This window comes from Equus przewalskii, chromosome 27 (genome assembly GCF_037783145.1).
Source record: "Equus przewalskii isolate Varuska chromosome 27, EquPr2, whole genome shotgun sequence".
NCBI classification, from domain to species: Eukaryota; Metazoa; Chordata; class Mammalia; order Perissodactyla; family Equidae; genus Equus; species Equus przewalskii.
Window position 1 is genome coordinate 12,980,676 of NC_091857.1, and position 21,366 is coordinate 13,002,041.

At 36.6% G+C, this 21,366-nt stretch overlaps 1 protein-coding gene and 1 long non-coding RNA gene across 9 annotated transcripts in view; one reads left to right on the plus strand and one right to left on the minus strand.

Annotated features, from left to right (window-relative positions):
- The window catches only part of ROBO2 (roundabout guidance receptor 2), a 1,565,981-nt gene that overhangs the window by 1,324,732 nt on the left and 219,883 nt on the right, over positions 1–21,366 (minus strand). The gene's annotated exons all lie outside the window — the stretch shown is intronic.
- On the plus strand, positions 12,568–15,289 carry LOC139079867 (uncharacterized). Its single transcript, XR_011533857.1, has 3 exons — positions 12,568–12,633; positions 14,493–14,652; positions 14,892–15,289. It is a non-coding gene; the product is annotated as an uncharacterized lncRNA (long non-coding RNA).

A 21,366-nucleotide genomic window follows, 5' to 3' on the forward strand; every position in this document is an offset into this window, starting at 1 on the left:
TGGGTATGTTTATTTCTGGCTCTTGATTCTGTTCCATTGATCTGAGTGTCTGTGTTTGTGCCACATGCTGTTCTGATTACTATAGCTGTGTAGTGTTTTTTGAAATGAGGGAACGTGATACCTCCAGGTTTGTTCTTTTATCTCAGGATTCCTTTGGAAATTTGGGAGCTGCCATCTTTCCAGCAATCCACTAGATTATTTTTCTTTAAAAAAAAAAAAGGAGCAAGTAATGTTTAACCAAGCCATTGTTGAGAGTATACCTGTAATATACAAATATGTATATATAAAACCTATGTCTTTTTATGTTTATATTTGTGTTTACTTATAAAAGCCTAGAAAAGATAACATGGAACAATTGTGGCAGGTTGACTGAAAAAGTGGTTAGAAATCTTTACCATCTTCTGAGTCTACAGCCTTTGAAATATAACTTTGCATCTCCTCCCATCAAGAGTTGGAGCTAATTTTCCCACCCCTTAAATCTGGTCTTACAACTTGCTTTGTGCTAACATGCTGGTCCTGACCTCAAGAGGCACTGCACACTTCTATCATCTCTCTTTGAACCCCATTGTTGGCATGTTAACCAGCCCAGGCTAGCCTGTTGTAGCAGAAAAGTCCTTTTTCTTAAACTTGGACTGGTCTTGGACTGGTCTTGGTGACTTGCTTGACAAACAGAAGAGATCAGAAGTGATATTCTATGATTTTGAGGTGCAGTCATAAGAGGACTTACAGCTTCTGCTGAACTGCTTTCAATGCTGGAGGAGCTCTCAGCTGCCATGGAAGAAGTCTGAGTGCCCTGAGACTGCTATCCTGGAGATACCACTTGTGGGCACACTGCTGGACAGTCCCTGCTGAGCCCAGACTTCAGGTAACACTGAGAAAGCACTACATATGTAAGTGTCACCTCTTAGAACATTTTGAACAGTCCATTTGTCAGCTCACTACCAGCAAGCAAAGCAATTGGCATCATTTGGAACAGAAACTCACCAATGTGAGCTCCACTCAAATTCCTCACCCACGAAATTATAAGATAATAAAATAGTCACTATGTTTAGCCACAGAATTTCTAGGTAATTTTTTATACAGCAAGAGATAGCAGGAACAGGTGAAAAATATTTCCAGGGATAATAACTGGCTCAAATCTTATGTAGCAATTGAAAATTTAAAACCACTTTGAATTATTCAAACCACTAAAATACTGAAATCATTTTGGGATATGTGTCCTTTTTCCAAAAAAACTTGTGTGCAATCCAAGAAAGGACATTAATTTTGGATCTCTAATTTATGGTCCCTAACTTTAGATCTACTATAGTCATTCCAAGGGCATTCGATGGTGACAGAGTGATAAGCAATGTTGACAAGTGAGAAGTCTTATGGAGCACAATGAGGTCCATATGGAACTGTCAGCTTGCAGAGCATTTAGAAGGCTTACTGGAGGGACACAGGGGTTAATAGATATTTGAGCAGGGTCTAGAAGTTATAATCACTAAATAGGATAACAAAACCTAATCCTGAATTGAGCCTATTCCCATGTTGTCTCAACCCATCACACTCCAGATCCAGAAAACTGCAGTTGAAAATAATCACTGAATTAAGCCAATAGTGTTCTTTCTGCTATTTGAGAAATAAATATGGAGAACAACACATTTCAAGTTTCTGGATCATGAATTAAAGAATGTGTGTGTCCAGGAATGTCACAGCAAAGCATAAGAGACAGATAGTAATTGGCTAAATAAACAAACAATTGCACAAACAAATTGACTAGCAAAGGCCTATGTAAATTGGTTATGAGATGCAGAGAGATCATAGGAAATGCTATTGCTCTTTCTTCCTTGAAAATACATGAATTCAGTTTTCAGGCTGCTATGACTTAATTATCTAACCACCTGCTCCTGACCCTTCTTCTTTCCAAACTAAGCATGCCATACATGCCCCAGTTCTCATATACTGAACTCAAAAGCTCCTCATCTTTCCTCCTTGTTAATGCTTCCTGTTAGAAATAGAGACATATAAATACATAAAATTGAATCAAACATCCTCATGACACAAATACGCAAGAGAAAAGTGGTCTGGGAACAAAGCTACATGACAAAAATTGTGGCACACAGAGATTTTTTATGGAGTTGAACATACTCCCCCTACAGATAATATCATCTTTTTCTATACCCTTTTCTTTTAGGACATAAAAGGTCAAACATCTTATGATTGGTGCAGGATATTTTTAATCTCCATGTCAAAATGGCAGTGAGGTTAAAAGCTAGCTAGAGAATGAGGAAATGACTATTAAAAAAAGAATGAAAGTTTTTAACCTTGTCTAAATAGTGCAGTGGAACCTAAGTGATTATTTGAGAGAAAAATAGTCAAAATATTTCATTTGAAGCATGGGAAATATCCCAAATATAATTAACATACACTATGGAACACATCTTCAGAAATGTACACTACTTATCATGATTCAGGGATGTTGGGGTTGCATTTTAAAAGCATGGAATTTGGTAGAGAGTTATGGAGCTCTGAATTCCCAGCATAACAAAAGCCATATTTCAGAAATCATGGCAAAATCTAATGAGTCGACTCATTTGAATTTCCTTTCTTTTCATTGTTCTTAAAAGTAGATGCTTAGGTATGTTACTGTACACTTATAATCTAAAGCAAATTAAAAAAACAATCAAACATTAAAAAAATCGGAAATCTACTTTATTTTCTTTCTTATAAAACTTAACCTATAATTCTTTTTTATGATTAATATAGCCTTGTTGGTCTAATTGTAGCATTTCTATTGTTAAGACAAAAAGTCTTGATACTACTACTAATATTGCAACTACTATTTACTACTGAAAGTTAAATAAAATACATCGCTTTCCTTATTGAGCTCCTGCTGTATGTACGGAAAACTTTGCTCTATGTACTTTACATACACTATCACAAAACGTCCTTATGACAAAATCTACATGTTTGTTTTAGAGGGAAGGAAAGTACTACTGTGGCTTTACATGTTTACATGACTTGTCCAGACCACAGGTTATTAAGTTCCTAAATCAGCATTCAAACCCAGGTATAGTTCTCTACTGAGCATATTTTTACTTATATTGCAAATAATGATCCTAACTATTTCAATCAAATGCCTTAATTCATTCAACAATCATTGATTAAAGGGCCAGATAAATAAAATTCTCTCATAGGTACTGTAGAAATAACAGATATTGCTCCTGTACCCAAGAATCTTACATTTCACGAGTGAATCCAGGCAAAAAATAAGTAAGTGGTAAATAAAAATAATTGCAAATTGTAATAATGGCTATGAAGGAAACAAAAATTTAGATATTGAAAGGAAGAAGGTATCCTATTTTAGATAGTATTGCCAGAGAAATCCAGGGAGGCTGACATTTCAGCTGAGCCCTGGAGGAAGTGAAGTTGCTAGTCACATAGAATGTAGGGAAGGTGCACTTCAGGCAAGAGCGTCAGGAGCAAAGCCTGGAAAAGGCTGACCTGTACCCGGAGCTGAAAGGAAGTCAGTGAGGGAGATACAGGATGGTGGGTGTTGCAGAAGAGGAGGTTCACATGCTACTAAGGATCATATAATGCCGGGCCTTGTAGCATGGTAAGATGTTTTTCTTTGATTCTCTGTGATATGGAAAACTACTGAAGGTTTTTAAGCAAGTGAATTGTGTGGTCTCATGTATGTTTTCAAAATATTTCATTTGCTCTTATCTAGTGAGTGGATTGGTCAAGAGTGAAAAGAAACTCAGGAAGTCCATTTAGAAAATTATTGTGAAGAACCAGGGAAGAAATGATGGAGGCCTGAATAAGATAGTTGCAGTGGATATATGAAAAAAAAAAAAACATTGAATCAAATGACTGGAGAGGGTAGTAACAGAACTTGTTAGATTTGCTAGAAGGAGTAGAGTTGGTGAGAAAAAGTGAAGATCCAAAGATAATGCCAAAGTTTCTACCTGGGAAAATGAATGGTGGTACCATTTAATGAGAGGGAGAAGATTCAGGAGGCACAGGTTGAGGGTGAATAAAGAACTCTCCTTTGGACATTTTAAGTGTGAGACAGTGGTTGGTGACAACAAACTAGGCAGTAGGATATGTGTGTCTAGAAGACAGAGAAAGACCTCCTTCTACATAACAGGATAAACTGAGAATCAGCAAAAGTGATTTCTGTTAAAAAAAAGTTCTTAATGAAAGTTCTCTTTACACAAGGTAATCTGCAAGGCATTTGCTTTAAATATTATTGTTGTGTGTGTTTGTGGAGGGGGATAGATATCATTATTGACGCTAAATGGAGGAAAAAGTATTCTTTGGGGTGGTTAATTCTGAACATGTTAGGGACGTTGGCGATAATGAAAGAGTTCACTAAGGAAGTACATTTGGTCAGGATCTCGACAGATGGATATTTAATTTGGAGGGAAGGTATAGATGAAAAAGAGGGCTATGGCCATTCCACCCTGTAAGAGCAACAGAAACAATGCCATAGAGTAAGTGAATGACTTCCAGGCATTTCTATGTATCAGTAACTAAGCTAGGTACTGATTCTAGAGTTGTGGACGAGGGTGCACCTACCTGGTCCTTGTCCTCGTGGAGCCTACAATTTAGTAACATAGACTGGCATTCACCAATTTATGAAAAGGGTAATCATCGTTACAAAAAAAGTCATTCAAGGTAGTGTGTAAGTGTAATATAAGAAGAACCAAGCCAGTATAAAGTTTGGGTATTACATCTCTGAGAAGTGATATTTCTGCTGAAAATTGTATAATGACTACATGTTAGCTAGGCGATGAAGAAAGTACTACCAGAATATAACCTTTGCTAGAAATGGGAGACTGAACGGGAAGGAGGGGAAGTGAATATGGGGACACAAGTCCGTAGACTACAGAAGTGGCCTAAATAAAAGATGATAATATGCTAGAACGGAGGCAGTGATGATTGAAGGGAGTATCAGAAATTGGAAGATGTTTAGGAATTAGAACTAATAAGACTTAATGATTGACTGACAGTGGGAGGTGAGGAGGATGGAAAAGTCAAGGTTACTTCAGCTTTCTGACTTGAGTAACTTAATAGACGATGATGCTATTTTACTGAAATATGGAACAGTGGGGGAGGAATGGGTTTGCAGTATAGGATGGGAAAGATGATTTCTCCAGTTTGGAGCATTTTATATCGTGATGCTTTTTTCTTTTTTAAAGATTTTATTTTTTTTTCCTTTTTCTCCCCAAAGCCCCCCGGTACATAGTTGTATATTCTTCATTGTGGGTCCTTCTAGTTGTGGCATGTGGGACGCTGCCTCAGCATGGTTTGTTGAGCAGTACCATGGCCATGCCCAGGATTCGAACCAACGAAACAGTGGGCCGCCTGCAGCACGGCACGAGAACTTAACCACTCAGGCACAGGGCCAGCCCCTATCACAATGCTTTTGAGGTCAGCAGGTAAACTGTGATCATTTACTAGCTAGGCTAGAGACCCATGAAGCTGATGACCACTTCTACATTGTTCCATGTTACATCACTAGTGCCAATTATACCATTTGATATCTAGCAGGCTATTAAACTATATTTCATTAATTCTGAGTGAGCTGCTCTAAGTTATTTTAGGAAGCATTGGTTTCAAATATCTATCATGCAAATAATGATAATAACTTTTCCAACTTAAAATATCTTTTATATTTGAGTGAAAGTTTTCAGTGTGAACATAAATGCTCTGAAGGGCAAGGGTCCTTTTTGAAAGAAAAAACCAAACAAGCAAAGTAAATATTTTGACTAAACTACTAAGGTAGCTGAGTCACATTATTGTCTATGGCACTTATTCCAAAGAGTGTTCCATGTATCACAACATCTGGTAAAATTAGTGGTATCCTGAGAAAGATAATTTTCCATGTTCCCTTCATAGAGATACACAATGAACAATAATTTGTAATAGGCTCTACAAAATCCTATGGTAGAAACACCTGCTTAACATTGTTTTATCTGTGCTAATTTAAACTCCAGATTTCCTCACCAAACTCCTTTTTCTTCCCCAGATTATCTTGTGAAACAATTTCAGTAAGACATCAATTTGTTATTCTCTAGCTTTTAGCATTCCTATATGTGATTCTCATCTAAATCTGCTGCAGGGTTGGAAAACTACAGGTTTGCAAAGTAACTTCCTATCTGAGATTCATCAACATCCTCATCAAATTCAAATTTCCAAGATGCATGAATATTGTAGATGGTGAGGTTTTAAAATGGAAAAGTATAAATACTGACTAAAATTAATTATTTCTTCCTTTTAATACTTTAAAAGATCATACCTTAAATCTTCTTTTTGGGATGATCAAACAAAGATATGTGTATTTCCCTGAATATCACATCCCAAGTTTTGCTTGCTGTTGGGCAGATCTTTCACAACAGGGGATTTTCAAAGCTCAAAGTCATACCTTTAGATATAGCACAACACAGTAGAAATGTGCCAAATTACCCAGAAACAATTTGGATAGCTGGCAAACAGGGCTGCCTGCTGGTTTGTGAACAGTGTAGGTAATTTGCCACTCAACTCTCCTCCATTTGCCTCAATAAATTGTAGGGTACTTAGAACCCTACTATCTGTTATCCATCTGTCTATATTTCTCTGCTCTGTCAGTGTCTGACAGTAGAAAGGCGTCATCTTGTCTGTCTCTCTTGCAGCTGGTAGGGAAGATATAAAAGAAATCAGCTGACTTCGGAGGGAGATGGAATTTACAAGTACTATTTAGAATACAACATCTCCTTCGTCTGCTAGGAGAAAAAGGTGATAAGCTCAAAATAAAAATAGAAAGGAACATTAAGAAGAAATGTGAAATAAATTACTCTACCGTCTTACCAGATGACCCAGCAGGGTAGTCAAGCCTTGTATTTTTTAATTAACATATTCATAAACAAGATACTCACAAAATGTCATCAATAGCTATTTAGCCCAAACACATCAATATTGCTCACTGCACTACTTCAGCACTTGTCTGCCATTTAGTTAGGATGAAATTCTTCCAAGTGTGTGTAAATCTGAACAGACAGAATTAAGTCCAATTGTTCTTGAAAAGACAGGTTACTGTAGGGTACCAAAAATGTAACTCGTATTTGTTCTTTTCCTCCACTTGAATAAACTATACAGTCAAATTTATATGTTTATCCTACTCAATTTAACATACTTCTCACCAACTCCCTCCAAAAAAAGTGCCTATTATGTAATAAAGGATCACTTCCTTAAATTTTTTGTCTCATATATAAGGCATTTGAGAAGTACATCAGGTATTAGATATAAAAGGAAGCAACCAGTGAGAACAACTAGGAATATACACTAGGAGTAATGCAGAAATTGGTGGCTAGAATTACTTCCACAGAAATTTTTTTTTTTATCATTTTCTTCATTTTCTTAAAAGATTTGGAGTCTATTGCAAAACTAAAATGACGAGCAATGGCTGCAGTATAAAGCATTGAGAATAAGCTTTTCAAATCAGAGGAGCTGGGTTCAAATTCTAGCTTTCCCCTTACTAGCTGAGTAGTTTTATGTAAGACATTTAACTTCTCTACCTTTGGCCGCTCTTCCATAAAGTGAGAATAATCCACACATTATTGGCTGTTATAATGATTAAAAGAGAGTTACAATAGCAGGTTTCATTTTGGTTAAATTTTGAATATAATTGAATGATATTTAACAACTCTTGTTTGGAAACAAGAAATTAGTAAATATATACGTTAAGAGAAGAAATGTAAAAAACAGTTTTATTTGTCGCCCAGATGCTGCAGAGTTCTAAGGAATCTAAACCCGTCCTGCTAGTGGATCGATTTTTCTGATCTCAGAGAAAGATTTTCCTGGATTCTTTTCCACAAATTTCAGTATTTTTCACTCAAAGTTTTAAATCAACATAAAAATGCACCGTTCTGCGTTCTAGTACTTCATGCCCAGGTTGTAAAAATTTATCATATGCTACTGTGATTTTGTCACTACCCACTGAATATTCTATGAACGTTTTGCAGGCAATACAATAGTCATTAATCCTTGTATCCCTGAATCTGGCCAAGTCCCTGGAACACAGCAGCCATTTGAAAATATGGCTTCTGTATAATAATGCAAATTGCCCAATGTCCAGAGGTTGTATACACTTATCTACTCAAGATATGAGACACCTCACCATCAGTTCGCTACCAGGCACCAGGGGTGACAGTGGTCACAAAGATGGGACTTGCATGGAGAAAAAAAAAAGTGAGGCTGTGCTGTCGATTTCCAGAATTTACCAATCAGGCAATATGCTAGGAAGGAAGAGAAAAATTAAAAGAATATATAACACAAAAACCATTTTTGAGAAGCAACATGTGTCACAGAGGACTCATGGTTTTTATTTACAGAAAGTCTTTTTGACAGCTTACAATAAAATCAATGCCATTCAAAGCGAGCTACTAAGACCTACAGACAAAGAAAAAACATTTAAAAACTCTGGCTAAGATTTCCACATTTGAGCATAAGTCTTATCTCTGTTTTTTACTACAGACACCTCTGTAGGAGAAATAAATGGGATGTGAGAATTTTCCACGTCTAGGAAGCATACTCTTTCATGAGGGAAAACATGCTTTCCTGCCCCTAATTTCTGAGATGAATCAGTTATTTGAAGTATTTTTGTAATGGATTTTGGGTAATAAAAACATCCAGGATTGGAGTTTTCAAAAAAATACGGACTTGTTTTACACAAAGTTGTTCCTTTTATTGACTGTAGGTATAAACCAAAATACTAGGACCAAGAGCAGTGCTAGAGATCTGAAAGGCGTGGTTTGGGGATAGAACTTTCTGGTAGACTTGTTACAGACACATGATGTAGAAAATCTTTTCAATCACCTTTCTCAAGCTGAGGTCTCTATAATATGTTGCCATTTGTTTCATAAGAAGAAGGGTTGCATGATCAAACAATTTTTAGAGAAATTGCATTGTAAATTCTCTTCTACATGCTACTTATCTCAAAGGAGCTTTAGACTAGAACCATAAATATTTCAAAATATAGTTCAGGAGTAAGACATGAAAAAGTTAGGAGAATTAGCATTTAGTTTATTCATGTTAGGTACACTTCACTGAATTTGATACTTTTATATATCTTATTCCATTTAATCCTCACAACAACCTATGAAGTGAAGATGAAGAAACATAGAGTCAAAGAATTTTGTACCTTGTACATAATCTCAAAGCTAGTTATGCTTGAAATGAAATGCACATATTCCCTACTGTAATGTTCCTCACCTTTACACTATGTGGTTTTATTTTCTTTGATGAATTTTATATAGTTGGTTCAGAGCCAGTGGCACTAACATTAGGCATTCTATTGCTTTAACAGGGGTTCAGCCATCCTACCTTGGCTTGAAGCTCTCTTTTGATTTATGTTTGCAAGATTCACCGACCTTTCCCTTTCTCAACTCCATTTTGCTCCTGAATTCACCTGGTGAATTTAAAAATTTTAAATATTATATTTTTCAATACTAAAATTTCCATTTTTTAAAATACTTTTTATTTTTTGGTTTGGAATGTCTATTTTTTCAGTTTTTTTTACCTTTGCCTCATGAAACATAGTTACAATAGCTGCTTTAAGGTCATCTTCTGATAATTCCAACATCTGGGTCACTTCAGGTTGGCATCTGTGTACTGTCTTTTCCCTTGACAGTTGGTTTCCTGGTTGTTGGTACATGGAATAATTTTGGATTCTATTATGGACACTTTGAATATAATGTTTTGAGACTTTAGGTCCTGCTAAATTTATGAGAAGAATGCTAATTTGTTTGTTTGTTTTAGCAATCACCTGGTTAGTCCAGACTGTAAGGTCTGTTTTGCCTTGTTCAGAAAGTGGTTTAAAGATCTGTCCAGTGTTCAAAGCTCTTGCTATGTCGTTTGTGTCTGCACCTTACATGAGCCTCTCAGGAGCTGGCCTGGAACTTGGATTGAGCTTTCTATATTCCTTCTCTTGCAGCCTTTGCTATCTTTCTTTGGGTGGGTTCTGTCCAAGTACAGCTCGGGGGGTAAGCTTGGGACTTGTGTTGGTTTGTACACAAAATTATGGATTCCCTTCTCCAGCTCTCTCTTTTTGTGTATTTATCGCTCCCTCTCTTGCTTCCAGAGTCTCCTTTTTGTGATTTATCTGGCTAAAATATAGAGTTCTTTTAGAGATTTAGCTTTCTGAACCCTTGCACAGACCTGGACAACTAGAAGCAGAACAGTGAGACAAGAGAAAGAGAAACATTATACGGATCCTCCTCCCCCATGCTCTTGGCACAATAGGGTACCCTTTCTGTGGTTCCTCTATCTAAAGGGAGGGGTTTTCTCTTGGGTCTCATGCACCTGCTGCACTGGGAAAGTATAGCTACATCACTGGGGCTGGTCCCTGGACAGTGCTGGGAGAGGCAAAAGGGAAAAAAAAAATGAAGGCTTCCGCCATAATCTACACTGAGGCTGTTTTCTCCCTGGTCCTCTGGCCAGGTTTTGCTGACCATGATCATTACCAAGTTTGGTTTGGCTTGCCCTCAGTTCAAAGCCAGGAGACAAAGGAAGAAAATGAAACCCCAGGAAACTTATCACCGCTGTTATTCAAGTTCTGACTTATCTCTTCTATCTTAGTGCTATTATTTATTTTTCAGAATCTTTCCTTCCTTCCTTCCATCCTTCCTTTCTTCCTTTCTTCCTTTCTATTTATTTATTTGTGGTGTTTTGTCCAGAGTGTTTACTTTTTTTTTCCTCTCTCTTTTTTTTTGAGGATGATTAAGCCCTGAGCTAACATCTGTCCACATCTTCCTCTACTTTGTATGTGGGACGCCTGCCACAGCATGGCTTGAAAAGCAGCACAAATGTCCGCACCCAGGATCTGACCTGGCGAACCCTGGGCTGCCAAAGCAGAACATGCAAACTTAATGCTACGCCACTGGGCTGGTCCCCAGAGTGTTTACTGTTAATCAGTGGGAGAGTTAAGCTGAAGTAGGCTTCCTTTATTCTGGTGAGATATCTGTCCAAAGGTTTTAATGAGAAAACTTGTTAAAGACCCAAATTTCATACCAGAAAGCAAGGTAATAATGGGTCTATGACCTAGAAAAGTTTATGGACAAATACATATAATAAACTATAAAAGGCCAGCCCTGGTGGCCTAGTGGTTATGTTTGGCACACTCTACTTTTGTGGCCCAGGTTTGGTTCCTGGTTGAGGACCTACACCACTCATCACTGGCCATGCCGTGGTGGTGGCTCACATACAAAAAGAGGAAGATTGGTAACAGGTGTTAGCTCAGGGTGAATCTTCCTCAGCGAAAAAAGGGAGATTGGTAATAGATGTTAGCTCAGGGTGAATCTTCCCAACCTAAATATAAAAGGAAACAAACGAACAATCAGGGCTCCTAGGAAGAGAGTGGGATCTTATATCAAATGGACCATTGCATGAATTCCAGTTTGGATTTTTACAAATCATCTCTCAGGGCAGTTATCTCCTATGTACAATGGGATAGCGAACTCAACCTCACAGGGTTTTAGTGAGTAATAAATGACTGAATGCACGTGTAACACTGAATGTACATGTAATACTTACTAGAAATGTCTGACATAGAGCAGATGCTTAACAATTATAACTACATTATTGTATTAATTATTGTAGTAGTCAAAATTCTCCAGAGAAACAGAACCAATAGTATGGACAGATAGATAGACAGAGACAGAGTGCTTTAGCATAAGAAATGGCTCATGTGATTACGGAGGTTAAGGAGTCCCATAGTCTGCCAGGAAGACCCAGGAAAACCAGTGATGTGGTTCAGTCTTAGTTTGAAGGCCTGAGAACCAAGGAAGCCAATGGTGTGAATCACAGTACAAGCACACGAGAAGACTGATGACCCAGCTCAAGCAGTTAGGCAAAAGGGACAAATTCTCCCTTCCTTGCCTTTTGTTCTTTTTAGTCCCTCAGCAAGTGGATATGCCCACCCACATTGGGGAGGGGAATCTGCTTTACTGAGTCCACCAACTCAAATCCTAATCTCACTCAGAAACATCCTCACAGACACATCCAGAAATAACATTTAGCTAAATATTTGGGTATCCTATGACCCAGTAAAACTAACACATAAAATTAATCATCACGGTTATTATAGAAAATTTAATTTTAGAAAAACCATATCCTTATGTGCTCACTAAGATGTAGGAAGTTCAAAGCGAATAGCTAGAAAAATATCTAGTTTAGTTTTCTAAGAGCATTATTTGGCATAATCTAATTAAGTTATGCATACATAATTAGTATGCTGGCCCCATACTAATCTCTTTAAATGAATTTTCTTATTTAATTCACCACAACAGTTCTGCAGGCCTAGGAATCATCACCATCTTCATTTACAGGGGCAGACAAAGAGTCTTGGGTGGATAAAGATTCTTTGGGTAACTTGCCCAAGGCCAACCTAGAAAGTAGAAAAGCTGGCTTTCTGGCTTCAGAACCGAGAAGTACCATTACGTCTTTTACCTATATTTCTTTTACCATAATAGATGTTTAAATGACCTGGTATAACATTATTGGCCAGTTTCAGTTGCTTCATGAGGAAACTTCTAGAACTGGAATGTTGGACATTTTCAGCAATATATAGAATATGTTGTGGGCCCCAGACAGGCGACTGTATTTGATATTGTAAGTATGCTCAATTTTAGCTAGATGTTCAAACTTACTGTAAATTAATCTTTTACATCTAAGTCAACTATTTCAATGAAAGTCAGAATGTAAGACTACTATTAAGAAAATGGACTATGTAATAAGTACGCTTTAATAGACATTTGAAAAATAACTAATGTAAATTTCAGTTTCCCTAGAGTCTACCATTCTATCAAATGCATGAATGTGATGATACCAAGGAAATAGATCCTGTATTCCCATTCTAAATAAAAATTTCTCTTAAAAGGAGCCAAATAAAATGAGATATGTGACAGTGAGTCAAACATAAAACAACTCGATGATAATGAGAATATCTAATCTGGTGAAAGAGCAGAAATGAATAAAATTATTCATTTTAGTCAAGCAAACCCACTATACATCAATAAATTGTTATTTATTCTCAATGATGATAACCTCCTCAAATGCAATAAAGTCAGATCAAGTGGCAGCTACACTGGCAAACTTACGTACTCATCTATACCTGGATTAGAAGTTTTCATATTTTTGGAGGAGAGTTTATCTTCTCCTATTGAAGTACGTGATCAAGGGATTTTCACCAGGCAGGAAATTATGATCATCTGTATGATGACAGATTCTCATATTGCAAACACATAGAAGTTCTTCCTGTTGCTTAAGCCCCATGCACAGTACCTGAATATCATTGTTATTCAGAAAATATCAATTGTTACCAGATGAAGCTAATAACTCTGTTATCACTGTTGGCGTGGGCTGGAGATAAATCTGCCAATTTTCTTTTTTTTGTTTTGTTTTGTTTTGAGGAAGCTTAGCCCTGAGCTAACTGCTGCCAATCCTCCTCTTTTTGCTGAGGAAGAGTGGCCCTGAGCTAACATCCATGCCCATCTTCCTCTACTTTATATGTCGGACGCCTACCACAGCATGGCTTCCCAAGCGGTGCCATGTCCACACCTGAGATCCAAACCGGCGAACTCTGGGCCACCAAAGCGGAACGTGCACACTTAACCACTGCACCACCGGGCCAGCCCCTAATCTGCCAATTTTCATAGGTTATATTTAAAAGAGTGTTCCAGGCCGACTTAAGAAACCTGTTTGATTGCCCAACTGTCTGATCCTAGACAGCCTGTTTAGCCCCTATCAGTCTCAGTTTTCTCATATGTAAAGTGGGAAAGGAGATGAAAGAGATGGGTGGTGGAATCTTGAGGAGAGTGGTTTCTAAGGTTCCTTACAAAATCTATGTGTTTAGGAATTTACTCTAGCAGCATCTATTGTATAGTAGATCGCATGCTCCCTTCTCAGAAACTTTTCAGATTTAAAAGAGAATGAATATGCACCATAATTTCAGATAGTATTGAAGAGAATCAGTGTTTTTAAAGAACTGTATTGTCATTTTTAAAAACTTAGGAAATCAGTGAAAATAAATAATCTACTATATAAACCCCTTGAGAACAAAGACACTAAATTATATGTATTTGTTTCTCTCAGTGCTTAGCAGTGTCCTATGCATAGTAGATAGACAATCAACTTACAATTTATGTTACGACAGAGCATTATTCTTCTGACCACTGAAGGATTCCCCAATTTTCACATTGCATTGCAGATATATTTTATTCATTCTAACTCTATTTATAAATCATTAAAATATAACATTAAGATGCTTTAATGGTAATTCTTATGGTCTACATTTTTAGGTAAGATGCTCACAATAATTTTGAAGAGTGTTTATTATGATTAACCTTCAAAAGTACTAGAGATAAAGGAATATATGTCACTTTTATAAGGATATCTGGATTTTCAATGGGTGATAAGACCTAAGTGTAATAAAGTAAGTTGTAGCTAGAAACTCATTTTCTATACTTTAGATTACCAAGAGAAAATGCTACTACCTGAGGAAAATGGACATTGACAATACAGTGAAAAGAAAGATGAATATAAAAAGAATAAGTGGCAAAGAAAGAGTCGGTATTATTGGCAAAAAATGAATCAGAGGGAAGAAGGAAAATAAGCAAACCAAAATACAGGGTATGTAAAAGAAAATTCTTTCAAGGATACTGTCTCTTCTAGGAATATTATCCTTTAGGTTCAATATATGGTAAATAGAAGAGATTATCTAATCTTCTTTGAAATAAGAAAACAAGAGCAGAAGACTCATATATGTTAATTTAAAAGTTTGGTATTGAGATGACAGGTGCTTTGGAACCATTTTTCGTTCAGAGACAATGACCCTAACTATGCTCTAACTTGCATTTCTTTCTCCCTAGGTTCCTTTCTTTCCAACAGTTAACGAGTAGGTTCACAGTATAAAAAAAGGCAAAAGAAATAGAAAACAGCATGAGTTAGTCCAAGGTTGACTGGATCATCTACTTTGCCTAAAACTGTTAACATTGAATCAGCAAAGCCCACAGCCACCACCAGTGCTTCCTCCATCAGACTCAGATCCTCTGTTAACTGATTCCCAACCCACCAGGAATGCTTGGTTCACCTCTGACGCAGAAAGCAGCGATGCTGCATAAATGAGTAAAAAGTATAACTAAAATCCTCACAAATTATATGTCTCAACCTATTTTTAGAATTCCAGTTTCCTTTAGAACACAAATTTTCAGTTATTAAGCAATATTTTAATTTTTACTTTTCAAATAAAATATGTAAAGAAAGTCAACATTTTCAGAAATTCAATTCTTTTTATGTAAAAAAAAAATCACAAAAGGAGAACAAAGGAGATGAATGGGTACTGGTTTATAATCCATGTTCCCATTGATGCATTAATAATGAATGTGAAAGACATTGTGTGAGGTGCTGAGGACCCAGAGATTAAAGACAGTTTCTGTCATTGAGGTGTTCACAGATTAGAGGAAGATGCAGAGGAGTTAGCAGACAGGCAAGATATGCATGATATGGTGGAAAAATGCTGCAATAGAAGGATGCACAGCATATGATGGGAGAACAAGGAAGAGAAATTTAATCCAGAGAGAAGTGGTCAGGGAAGACTTCACATAATGGCAGTTCTTAAGCTTGGAGGAAAAAGAGGAGCTAAATAAGCAAAAGATGGCATGAATGCTGTTTCAGTTGGAGCAAACAATTTCAGGAAAGCACAGAGTTGTGAGAAAGCACGCTGGATTCAGAGAACTGCAATTAGTTCAACAATCTTCAAGTGTACTGTGTGAAGGGAACATGGTGGCCACTGAGATTGGATACTTAGTCAGGGCACAGGTGAGGCCAAGTTAAGGAAGAAAATGGTGAATTACAGAAAAATTTTATGGAGGGAAGGCAGCTAAAGCAGTATGGATTGAGGAAATACGTTCATTCATTCATTCAACTAACATGCTACGGACAAGTACTTTTCTATGTGCAGGGGTGCAAGAGTCAACAAGAGTCAAATATCCATGACCTCCTTGAGTTTATACTCTTGTGTGCTCTTGTGCATATTATGTTGGGATTATTTCTTCCTTTTTGTGGGTAGCCCTGAAGATTCATCTTAAGTTTAACTGGAAATTTCCTTGAAGGGAAATTCACATATTAAATACAGAAGTGACACCAAAGCCAAACCAAAAAAAATATAGAAAATATTTAAACAAAATATATGTTTATATACCATACATAAAATATATAATATAGATCAATCACACATATGACTATCCATGTAAAGCTCTAAAAAATACTATAAAATTAATTTCAATACCAGATTATAGTAATATTTCATTATTAAGTAGTTTTATAGTAAGAATTCAATGACTTTCAGTATTAGAACATCTTCATCACATCAATAAGTCAAAATTCCCTAATCTAATAAATAAAATCCTCTTGAACTAATATCTAACATATTTATGGGTAAAAATTAGAAGATTCACTATTAAAATTTGGAGGTAAAAGGCTAAGAACATACTATTTAGCACTTTAAACGTTAGAATTTCTAGGTAAAGTAATAAGATGCAAAGAAAAATAAGAATATGATAAAATAATTATCATTATTTTCAACTAATTTGATTACCCATGAAGAAAAACTCAAAACTGTTTGAACCAATAGGAGATTTCAGTTGTATCAATTGAAGATACAACTTCAGTGTATTTGTGTCCTTATGCTCAAGTCTTCTGACACAAATTTGTCATTTAGTAATCCATCCTAAGAAATTAATTATGGTTGTGGTCAAGTTTCATAAACAAGTAGGTTTTTCATAGCATTGTCAAATGAAAAATTGAAAAATAATCTGGACACAATAATTGGAGAAAGATATAGTTATCAAAATATTTTTGAAATCAATGTAATAACATGAAGAAATAATATGGAAATGCTAAGTAAGAAAAGTATCAACGTACAAAAGTACATATATGTCATGGTCCCAATTTTGGAATTGATATACATATAGAATGGGGAAAAAGTTAGGAATAAATATCCCAAAATGTGAATAGTTAAGTTTTATTTGGGATATAAGATTACAAGTGATTTCTATAATTTCCAAAATCTCTATAATGAGGAAAAAACAATAACACACAATAAAATAAGTTGCTCATACCAAAGAGGTAGGTCAAATCAAATCAAATCAAAGCTGTTCACCCTCAAGTTCGTGCCCATACCTGCTGCCCTAGACTGATAGTGTGCTGCCTTGCTCATTTTGTATTCCCCTGATTTCTGCCCAAATTAGTTAAAATGTGACTTTTTCAGCAATAGATCAGGGTAGTAGGAACTCAAGCCCACCAAACTAAAGACTAGATGTAATGTTATCAAACTACACTAACTATTATAACCACATATATTTTGATTAAAATTAGATAAAAATTTAGATGGAAAGTTTAATGAAATTGCAGAGGTTACTCTTTTATTTACTGTGCTCATAAGCACATGAATTATCAAGAAACGTGACAGACGCTGAGACAGATATGTGTGGAAATAATGTTCTTGAGCATTTCATGGTCAAATATGGGAGATAGAGCCAAATAAAACACTCAGTGACACATGATAAATTCTACAACAAACTAAACCAAGATCACCACAAAAGCATAGGGAAAGTATCATATGAGTTTCCATTTGGATAACAGGGGAAAATGCACTAATATGCCTGGGGTTGGGAAGAATCAGGAAATGTTTATAAAGCAGAAGTTCTCTGAGACAAAGAGGACAAGAAGAGAAAGCCCATCTCAGGCAGAGAGCAGAAGTGTGCCGTGAATCTCCAATGACTCTTACCCACTAGGCCACATAACAGTAAAGTGAGCAGGGCTCCTTCACGTGACTCACTGCTTTGGAGAAATCTTGTGATATTAATCTGAAATATTCAACATTTTAGCTCATATTTAGACATGTCGTCAATCTGTTTCATTTAAGATTTGGCAATGGTATATTTCAGAATTTTTATATTTTAATTATATTTTATATTTATATTTTATAATTCTTATATTAACACATAAATGCTCAACAATAGGCACAACAGAAAATAAAATCATACCCTAAGACACAACAATAACTTAAGAATAAACAAAATAAGAACATTTTATTAAAAGTTGCTTTTTTCTTCATGGATCGGACTTTATTAAAAACTAATATATTCAACTAAATTTATTTGACTTTTTCACTGTTTTCTGTCATCAAAAATCACTATGTTTTTTTTTTTAAAGATTTTATTTTTTCCTTTTTCTCCCCAAAGCCCCCCGTACGTAGTTGCTTATTCTTCGTTGTGGGTCCTTCTAGTTGTGGCATGTGGGACGCTGCCTCAGCGTGGTTTGATGAGCAGTGCCATGTCCGCGCCCAGGATTCGAACCAACGAAACACTGGGCTGCCTGCAGCCGAGCGCGTGAACTTAACCACTCGGCCACGGGGCCAGCCCCCCAAAAAATCACTATGTTTTTAAAAATATTAAGTGGTCTTGGCTAAGAATGAAAAGTAACTTTAATACCATCCAAAAAAGGAATCTAATTCTGCTTTATGCAAAGATACAACATCTGTGCAACTGCTGTCATTCAGGAGAAATAAAAACTTTAGTGTATTTTCCTTTGGATTCACATAGCTCAGTAAATACTCTTAATGATATTAGTTACAAGGTAGTCTGAGAGTTTCAAATTATATTTTAAAAAATCATTTCACATTTCAGAATCTTTATAAGAAAATTTTCCCAATGGAATTTAAATGTTTGCACAAGACAATGGCAAACCTAGGCCAGGCTGCGTGGGTATTTTTCATAGTCTTAACCTTGTGCCCTCCACCTCTCTGTAAAACTTTCCCTCGCTTGGGCCCACATCTGACCCAGGCCTTTTACTAACATGGTCTAAACTGAAGGATGCTGCAAATAATAGTTTTAAAAAATTGCTTAAAAATGCTTGAAATTTAATTCTTGTTTTCTCATAGTCTCCATTTTGTTCAGGTTTAGGGTAAAACTCTAATAAGTAAATAGGTGCAATATCATATCTGACTTTGCGTAAGGAATGTCTGAAGTGATGAGGTCCTTCGTGTTAACAATAGAACTGATTCTTTCTGTCCAAGGATGTACTTCACAGGCTTCATTCAAGGGTTTGCAGTGATTCTGTTTGGCTCCCATTGAAATATAACTGTCTTAGTCAGTATAGGGCTGCTATAACAAAAATATCACAGACTGGGTGACTTAAACAGCCAGCATTTATTTTTCATGGTTCTAGATGCTGGGAAGTCCAAGATCAAGGCGTTAGCAGATTTAGCATCTGGTGAGGATCCTCTTCCAGGTTCATCGACAGTAGTCTTAACTCTGTGCCCTCCCCTGGTGAAGAAAGAGAGCTCTGCCTTCTACATCCCTCTGTAAGGGCACCAGTCCCATTATGGAGGCTCCACCATCAACACCTCATGAAAACCTAATCACTTCCCAAAGACCCCACCTCCAAATACCATCATATTGAGATTAGCTTTCAATATATGAATGTAGGGGCAACAAACATTCAAATCCAGATAGCAAGAGTGGAGTCCTGACTTGGTCTAAGTTAAGTTGCTTTATGACTCACTCTCTCTTTTACTAAACAAAATCCAAGTCTTTGGCTTTTACTAAGATAGTAGTTGTAAATGGTTAGAGAAAATGGAGTTAACCATGTAGGCAAGGAGGAACATTTTAAAACTCATTACACTTCTCTCGTTCACCTCCAGAAAGATAATAGTTATCTTATAAGAGTAATGGTTTAAATGCCAATAAGCATCCTGCACACAGAATTCTTTTGTAGTTTTCCTTTTAGTATAGTTTAGCAGTTCTCAGACTTCACTGCACATAAGAATTAATATACATAATTTTACACAAAGCGATATAGAATGCACTGTATTTTGGAAAAGATGGTAAGTATTCTGACTCTATAAGCCAACTGTATAATAGAATGCCCCATGATAGTTTGACTCAGTCAATTACCCTTGTCATAGACAGGATCCTAGGCTCTCTAAACAAGGTTGGTTTACTTGTTGCAAGCATTTCTCCTCAAACTGCCAGCTTCCAGAGAGGAAGAGAAAGAATGCAGGGCTACATGTCTTAAGCCAGCTCCATGTACAAATGTTCCCATCACTCATTTGCCAGCAAACCCTCAAACACTTCATTCAACCCACCTCCATTCAAGTGAATTATCACCACTTGCTCAGTATAATGGATCACTTATCAAATTGTTTCAAAGAAGCCTGAGTGGAGATAGTACAATTCTATGAGTTTATGAAGATTTCAGGTATAGTATCCATAAATTATGTGGACTTTGGTCTTTTGAGGCATCCTTCACCTCAATTTAGAGACTGCTGGTCTGGAGATTGGATGAGAAGAACACAAGCCTAAAGTCAGAGGGAGGAGTGAAGGGACTCTTGGAGCTCATGAGGGTCTGGGCTAAGGCAAGAACAGAGGGAACAGAGAGAAAGAAAGTTAAGGAGGCAGAACAGGGCAATTTAGGGAACAGGTTTGACAGAAGTTAGTGGGGGCAGTGAGGTGAAATAGGCGACTCCCAAGTTCCTGGCTTAGGTGATTCTGGGAATGATTCTGTCATGATCTTAGACTGAGAGGGATTGGCTAATAATAGACAAAACCATCCTCAAGATAAAGCAAACTTCTCACAGTTAACTTTTTGGTTCCCATGGTCCTGAGACAACACATTTTGGCCGGGAGAACTTCTTTGAGAGATTATAAATATATAAAAAATAAAAATTGAAGACGTTTGCTGATTTGGGGATAACGAATGAATTCCATGTCAGATGTGGTAGATTTGAGGATCGGCCAGGCCTCAGGTTCCAGAAGGTGAGAAGAGACAAACATTCCAGGACACGATGAAATACCTTTCTTTTCAGGGAATCAATTGTATTGTTCCCACAAAAGGCAGATATAAAATGAGCTTCAAGGGGGGAAATATGCCTAATTGATCCCTGGATGCACTTCTATCACATTATATACAGATTCCACACATATTCAGAAACATGTGTCTCTTTATAACTTCATACAGAGTGCATTGAATTTGAAAATAGAATTGCGATAAATTCTCGTATATAGCTAACTGCTGATTACACACATTGTGGGTTACTAGGCTATAACAAATACTTTCATCTTTTACATTAACTGACTTCTTGGCACACAATAGCCTGTTTAGCCTGACTGCGTCCTGGCTGAACTGACCCACAGATCTCTTAGATGCCTGGAAAAGCTCTCTAGAGGCAAAATATAATATTGCCTCAGAAAAGTCTAAACTGAAAAAGTTAGAAGGTTCATATAAATCAGCAAAGTTTATTAATAAATGTTATTTTAAAAGTTATAGTGGACATAGGACCTT